This window comes from Tamandua tetradactyla, chromosome 3, assembly GCF_023851605.1.
Source record: "Tamandua tetradactyla isolate mTamTet1 chromosome 3, mTamTet1.pri, whole genome shotgun sequence".
NCBI lineage: Eukaryota > Metazoa > Chordata > Mammalia > Pilosa > Myrmecophagidae > Tamandua > Tamandua tetradactyla.
Window position 1 is genome coordinate 68,807,916 of NC_135329.1, and position 8,741 is coordinate 68,816,656.

Consider the following 8,741-nt stretch of genomic DNA (forward strand, 5'->3'; position numbering starts at 1 on the left):
AGTGAAGGTATCTTCTTGTTGATGCCTTAATTTGGACATTTTCATGGCCTTAGAACTGTAAATGTGTGCTATAGTAAATCCTCTCTGTAAAAACCAATCCGTTTCTGGTCTATTGCATTCTGGCAGCTTTAGCAAACCGAAACACAGACTTTCTACTCAGGATGATGGAAAAGTTTCAGTAATGGTAGCACTTAACCTTGTGAATGTAATTAACAGCACTGTGCTCTCGACTTGAATGTGATAAAATTGAATGTGGTTTCAAGGGGAAATTTTATTTATAAAATAAAAATATATATAAAAATATAAATTTATATACTTAAGTGTTTGATATATATAAATATATAAAGGATATATATTTTACCTTATAGAAATTTAAAAAGCAAAAGAAAAACCCACAGAACTGTACAACCCAATGAACAAACCCTAATGTAAATTGTGAACTTTAATTAACAACATAATCCTATGGTTCATCAATTACAAGAAATATGCAACACTAATGCAAAATATTAATCATAGGGAAAACTGAGTGTGGGAGGAGTATATATAAGAACTTGGTATTCCTGTGTAATTTTTCTAAATACCTACAACTGCTCTAAAAAATATCTATTTTTAAAAACCAAGCTAGGTATTGAACTTGGGTATAGGATACCCCTGGGTTACAAGCCACCCTCTGCCCTTGTGGTTTGTCACGTGAGTGAATGGACAGATGGAAGGGGGAAAATTTTCCTTTTCTACCCACTCTTCAAGAGAGGAATGACAAAATGTCGCTCATGGGAAGCCTGGAATCACTCTGGAATCTCCGAGAGTGGCCTCCTCGGAAGGGTGAGTGATTAGGTTCTCCCTCTTGAGAAAAAATATCTGATGTAGCCTTCTGTATTTATATATATATTGTGTGTGTGTGTATATATATTTGCTTTTTTTTTTGCATGGGCAGGTACCAGGGATCAACCCTGGGTCTCCAGGATGGCAGGCGAGAATTCTGCCACTGAGCCACCACGGCACCACCCAGCCCTCTGTATTTTGACGTTTTTTTTTTTTTTTTACTTTTTCTATGACATCTTTTATTTTAACTTTTTTCTTGTATAGTATAGCATATATACAAAGCAAAGAAATGAAAAAGCAATTGTTTTCAAAGCACTCTTCAACAAGTGGTTACAGGACAGATCCCATACCATCGTCTCATATTTTTTCTTCCAGCTGCTCCAGAATATAGGAGGCTAGGGGCTTAAAAAATTTTTTAGCATCACAATTTACTTTTTTTTCCTTCTTTTGTGTGAACAGTAACATGTATACAAAAAAGCTATAATATGTTGTAGAACATATTTCAGACTTTGACATGGGTTATAATTCCACAATTTTTTTTAAGTTTTTGCTTCTAGCTGCTCTAAGATACTGCAGATTAAGAGAGCTATCAATTTAGTGACTCAGCATTCATATTCATTTGGTAAGTCCTATCTTCTATGTATAATTTGTATTTTGAGATTTTAAAAGGAAAAGTTCATCCCCAGGAAGGAAAAGTCCCAGAAGATCTAGGTGCCTAAAGTAACTAACGCCTGAATGCATCTCAGCCCTGCCATTGGAGAAGCCGAGAAAGGTAACTGCAGAGCTAAAGATCCTGTTTTCACTTGACGGCATGAGACAGCAGCATGTAATAGCACCAGCAGTGGACCAGCCTCCCACCTGGGCCACCTGCGGTGCCTCCAGCCACCTGCTGCCACCACACACACACACACACACACACACACACACAGAGTTTCGCGTTCCTAACCCCCCCCCCCCCACTCTTGAACCCATGCTGCTGGCTGCCTCAGCCTAGATTTCTGATGAGTGACCTTTAAGTCACAGTGTACTCGCCAGAATGGCGGTCACCTCTCCCCTATGCACAGCTCTGTGGAGCAAGAAGTTCCAAAGCCAAGACTCATGCAGCAGGATCTGTGGCTCCGGTGGGGTGGGGGAGACCCGGACCAGCTACTATGCTGGGAGGCAACTCACCAAAGTTACTTCTGCTCAGCCACCAGTGCCTCCCTGTCTGCCAGAAAGGAGCCCTCTGTCCCCACCAGGGCCAGGGTAGAAGGAGGAAGGACTCCATGGGAGGGTAACTCAGTGTCTGGGATTTGGGTCACCCTTGGAGGGAGAGCCCAGGGGTGGGGGGAGGTGGGTGCTTGTCCTCTGGAATTAGGATGGGCTTTACCATTTTATCCCTTTCCATGTAGGGGGCACTCTTGGTTCAGGATGAATAAATGGATTATTCCATGGATGAATGAATGTGTGATGTTGACAGGTGACCGGTCCTGCCTTAAAGGTATAATGAGGGCATGCTGGTCCTTAGCTTTAACTTCTTCTGTTTCTGCAAGACCTGACTGGAGCACCTCCAGCTGCTTTCAGCCTTGGCTGCTGCCTCAGAAGAACTTTGAGTCACTCTCTGGGGGCACAGAACCTCAGCCCTACAGCTCACTGTCCTTGCAGGCTCCCTGCAGTGCGTCCTGGGTTACCTACACTGGGACTCGATGCTGAAGTTGCATTTATGACCACTCAGTTGGGTAAAGAGAGAGGCCAGGCGTGAAAACCAGGAGACCTGGGTTCTAAAGCATACCCTCCTTACTACCTGCTAGGACTCAACAGGAGAAGTGTGGATTTTTCTGTTTGAATTGCACCCTGTCCAGCCCAGGAGCTCCATAAAAGCCCAGTGTAGAGAAGAGGGAGTGAGAAACCTGTGCTTTCCCTCAGGAGCTTGCTCTGGTGACCGCAGTGAAAATGCTCTGAAAAATGGACAAATTTGTCTCATGTGACCACGGGCACACAGAGTCCAAAATCCACAGGCAGGCTGTGAAGCTGACGATTCCGATGGAAGGTCTGGATGAACTTCACAGGAGAGGCTCACCAGCCGAAGCAGGAAGAACCTGTCTTTTCTGAATCCTCCTTAAAAAGCTTCCAGTGATTGAACTGAGCATCACTCATTGCAGAAGACACTCCCCTTTGGCTGATTACAAATGGAATCAGCTGTGGACACAGCTGATGTGATCATGACTTAATTCTATGAAATGTCCTCATCGCAACAGACAGGCCAGCACTTGCCCAACCAGACAAACAGGTACCACCCCTTGGCCAAGTTGACACATGAACCTGACCATGACAGTGGCCAAGGAATAATGAGAAAAACGAAACCTAAATTCTAACGCCAGAGGAGTGGTTGAGTAAACTGTGGGTTTGCGATATTATGTTCTATGAATATCGTACGTTGTATGGTTGCGGGTAACAGGGATAGATAGATGGGCAGATGGACAGATGGATGGAGATGCTGGCAATGAGAGGGAAGGGGTGGAGGCAGGGAAACAAAGGAATGTATAAATAGGAGTTACCTCAGAATGGAGTTCGATAGATGAGCTTTATTTTCTTTTTATTTCTTTTCTTCTTTCCTGCCTTGTTATACAAGCAATTTTAAATTGTTTACAAAATATACTTAAGATATAATTAAATTTGAAGAAAGGTAAGCAGGGAGGAGTGAGTATCAGCAAGGTCAGATGCCACCAGCAGGAGGCTGGGATGGGAAGCCTTCTCCCCTCTCTCTACGCATTAGGTAAAGACCCAGCACAAATTCACCCCTGAGCTTGGTGGCCACCAAGAGAGAGAGAGGGAACCCTCCTGCAAAACCCTGTGCATTGTTGCCAGGGTGTCCCACAGCCTGTGGAGAAACTGAGGGCAGAGTGCCTGGGTATGGCCCATTCCAGTTCCCAGTTGCTTAGTCAAGGGTTCACATACGCGGTCTCACCTGCTGCTCACACAACCCCTGAATCACCACCTCCCTTCTAGGGGCTGGAACCAGCCGAGAGGATTCTCAAACAAGCAACAGTGCAACCAAGCATGCCATGCGAAAACAGTGCCCTGAAACAGCTGCAGGAGGATCATCTGACTTCTTATAGTCTCAGGATTTTCTGAGCTTTTACCTATGATTATGTTTATATTCAAATTAGCCAAGCTTCGCTGCCCTGCTCCTGAAGCCCTCTTGGTTCATGCTCTTTCAAATCGGTGTTAAGGGTTCTTGAGGCTCCACTTTACTTCTGCTTGGCAGCGGCTGTCCCCCAGGATACACGGGCCCCCCTTGGGAGTTGGTGACCTCATCCTTAGCCTGTGGCTTCTACACTCCACATAAAAAGCCCATTGCTGAGCCATGCCTGGGAGTTAGGTTCTCAGAACGAACTTCCATCAAGCCTGAACACATTGCTGAGTCCTTACTCTGCGGCAGGTTAGTGGGCCTCATTTTTCTCATTCAAACCTCACTGCGTCCCTCTGCATGTAAGTTTTATTATATCCAATACGCAGAGTGGGGCGTGGAGCCTCAGGGCTTTGGAATGATATTCAGCTGTCCAAATAGCATGTCCTAAAGCTGGCAAAGCTGATTGAAACCAAGCGGCCCCGTGTGATGGTGTTTGGGGCAGAAACAAGCTCAGACTTCATTCCCGGTGCAGCCGCACAGCCAAAGCCATTCCATTTCCTGTAGGTTCTTCTCATGTGACAAGGAAGAAGGAGGACAAAAGTCAGCTGGTAGAATGTTCCCCGAAGTGTCATTTAAAGTAGGGCAAGACTGGAAACCACTTGTCCAAAAACGAGTTTGTCTAAATAAACTGGAATCTGTCCATCCTTACAGAGCAGCAGCAAGCAGCCATAGAAAAGCTGTGTGGTAGAATTTTATTTATTGACTTTAAAAGTATTTTGATGCATTTAATATGAGAAAATTGGGTTACAAAATAATCTGTAAAACATCTCTTTTCTTAAGCATTTTGATGTGTGTATAAGAAAAATCTGGAGAGATATAAGGATATACTCTAAAATGTTACTTCTAGGAATAAGGTATGACCAGTAGCTTTTAACTTCTTCATTTTGCATATAGGTATCCCTTCCATCTATAGTAAGCATATACTCCTCTGTAAAGAAAAAATAAAAACACATTTGGAAAGCAAAACTGAGACAAAGCATCCCAACCCCCAGCTTTGTGTTTCTATGTAGAAACGTGTTATTTCTTGGCAGAAAACAACCAAGGTATGTATGAAAAGGCTTAAAAAGCCCAGGTCAGAATATTCTACTGTGCTTGTCTGTGACATTACCATACATAGAACTAAAGATTTAAAAGTACTTCCCACCAGGTGGGGATTAAGGGAAGATCTTGTGTGAATACGGAACTGTCCCTTTAGGGGTGCCAAACTAGCTGTCAAGAGGAATACCCCAAAGATGTTTCTCTTTAATGCTTTCACATTAACATTTAGAGCTACAACTGAACGGGGATGAGAAAGTCAACCCAATTTTCATAATGCCTGCAAGAAATTTTTTTTCACCCAAACCCTCTCTATCTCTGATCTCACAAGAATGCACCTACCCCAGTGTACCCTGCGGTGGTTTATTACAGCTTTCAGGCAGGCAGAAAGCACTCGGTAATCAAACATAATTCTGCTCCCACATGAATCAACGTAGTTCGGACTTGTCTATCACTAAAAGGCCTCAAAGAAATAGAAGACATAAATAGGTATAATTTTAGTTCCAAACTGTTTTTAAAATATGTTCCAGCACAAAGTTAATAGCAGATTGTGCTAACACACATCAGCACGTCTTTTTTCTTGAAAGCTGCTCACATGTGTCACTGAACATAAAGATGGCGCCTGGCCTTTCATCTGAAACAGCATCCAGTAAAGTCAATGTTTTCCTTTGCCCAGGTTTGGGAAATTTTCATCCTCCAGTCCTCTAACAACCCTTCATTGAATGGCAAGTAAAAACACGTAAATTATGATTATGTTTTACTACAGTGGTTTTCAAATATTGCCCTGTGGAAGCTTCCCTTGTTTCAAGACGAGAAGTTACCAACTAAACTTTTATCTTCCATCTAAAATTTTTAAGGAGTTTTCAACTTAGCAATGTTAGAAAAGAGAAATGCAAGTAAAACCATGATGAGATGCCAGTTCATACCCACAAGTTTGGCTATTATTAAAACAAACACAGAAAATAGCAAGTGTTGGAGAATGAGGAGAAACTGGACTCCAGGGCACTGCTGGTAAGGAGGTAAAATGGTGGATATGCTGTGGAAAGCAATATGGAGTTTCCACAGAATGGTAACTGTAGAATCACCATTTGACCCAGCACTCAAAAGAGAATGAAAACAGGAACTTGTGTACCAATGTTAATAGAAGCATTATTCAGATAAGCCCAAAGCTGGAACCAATCCAAGTGCCTGTCAGCGCATGAATGGATACACAAAATGTGATACACAAGCACAATAGAATATCATTCGGCCAAAAGAAACAAGGAAGTTATGATACGTGGTGCCCCATGGAAAAAAACTTAAAGGCATTATGCTCAGTGAAATAAGGAAGACATAATAGCATATTGTTTTAAGAGAAGACTAAAGATAGCGAATTCACAGATAGAAAGTAGATTAGAGGTAATGGGGGAAAGAGGGAGGGAGAGTGTTCATGTGTTAAAAAAAAAAAGTAGGGGGGACGTGGTCTCAAAAGTGCTCAGTAAATTGGGCTTGAAAGGAAAAAAATGTTATTTAAAGTTAGAAAGCCACCATCCATAGGGCAGCCAGAGTACAGGCATGTCACCCGTGTCCCAGAGCCCACTTGGTCCTTTCACGCTTCCATGGCTTTGCACGTCTGCCATCTGTGTGAAGCCCTCACTATCCTGGGCTGTGGCAAGTGCTGACTCATCTGCTCAGTGAGCACTTCCCTTTCCAGGCTCCCCATCAAGGTCAAGTGCTCTGTTCTCTGTGCTCCTTCCCACACCTTACAGAGAAGCCCCTAATTACATGAGTCCCATTCATCCAGAATAATCTCTTCCATGTACATCTTCTTTACTGGAATGATTTTCGAAAATCAAGTCTAACTCTTTTCTCTTTTTGATCCCAATATTTGCATAGGATTTCCTTGAATAAGGGCTCAGTAAAGCTTGGGTGACCTATCAGATCTGTGGAGATGCCTGTGGGAAAAGATAAAGGAAAGTGGGGAGAGAAAAAGAAGGAGAGATGGGAAGGGCAGGAGAGGCAGGAAGCAAGAAGGAAGTACGAGATGCCCTGCTCAGAAATGGGATAGATTTTTAAGATCTTAAAATCTGACATGTTGTGTGGCCACAATATTCTCCACGTTTTACATTTTTGTTCAGTTGATGTCAAAAGTAGGTGAACAAATAGTAAAATTCGGAAACATTGACACACAGTAAAATTGATATGTTTCCAGGAGGAAGTACAGTGTGGGGGAATCTGTAATCCAATATCGAGGAAGCAAGGCACTTTTAAAAGAACGGTAATGAGTGTTTTGATCACCTATGCTAGAGAAATTATTATTAAATATGAAAATCTCTCTCACATCTTTGTTCACCTTCCCTTCAAAATATTCTATGAAAGCATCTCTCCAAATGCTGTTCCCATGGAACAGGCAGTGGGGGAGAAAAAGACAAAACAATTCCCTGGTTTAAAAAAATGTAGGAATCATTACATTAAATCAATATATATATATTTTAAACCTTACCCAGGTCCCTAACACATTATTAGGCATTTTGACTCAGAGTATGGAGTCTTGCCCAACGTAGCTGGCCACAGAACCCTTTTGGACGTGCACACCTGGGGTTAGTGTTCCTGGACCACGTCCTAGAAAAAGAGAAGTTCTAAGAAGTGAGCGGGGGTGGATCACATCCCCCCTCATTCATGAGAAGGGCCGTGACGGCAAAGAAACAGAGTTCTATTCTCCAGAGCAAGTGGCATGTGACAGGGACAAGTCACGCCCAGGTACAAGAGGCATTTACTCGCTGTGATTTCCAATTGCACACCACAATGGAAGTTAATCTTAGGAACATTTGTTCCAACCTGAATTAAACCTCACACTAATGTATTGTCTGCACAGTGTGAGGTCTCATCTGCAGAGACACCAGGAGGTCCGGAAACATGCTAATATAACAGGGACTTTAAACCCAGAGTCAACCTAGAGAATTATGCAAAGATGGAGTAGCCACGGGCCCCTGGGAGGACACGAGCAGGCCAGAATAATCTCTCCTGGCAGATGAACCTCTGTGAACATGTACCACTTGATGAATTTTGATAAAACTATGCAGAGATTTACTAATTCCTACATCCTAGAATAGATCAAATTACGAGATTAACCAACAGAATAGATTGGAAGGCAGGAAGAAGATAGTCACATTGCAATTTAAATGAACTTCTTTTGCCCATCACTATCACTGGAAATGAAAGTATCTGGTCACAATCCTCCTCATATAATAATGTAGCCCTCAGGCAGATATCAGCAGAAGGCTTCAAAGAAGAAAGGAAGGGCTGAGGACTGTGAACATAAGGTCACTGTCGCTTGAGGAGGTTTTGGCAAGAAATGGCTCCCATGACCTTTCCCTTGGAAAATGAAAAGAAAAAGGGAATTAGAGTTAGTTAAATTGCCTCTGGAAAACAATGACCAGGGAGTGAAGCTCTTTTACTATCTGATCACCCCATAATTATAGAAACAAGTATTTTGGAATCCTGACTTAAAATTTCAGAGAAGTCTAAAAAGAAATGAAGGGAAATTGATAGATTGGCACCCTGAATCCAAGTTCTAGAGTGATCTCTCCAGAATGGAAACAAGAAAACCTGTGAACTTGCAAGAGAAGAGCAAAATAAGCCTGAATATGAGTCTTTCCTAGAATCCTCGCTCCAGAGAAAATGTTAAAAGGTCATTTAGGAATGTTTCGCAGCCAAGTGACTCCTCAGCGCT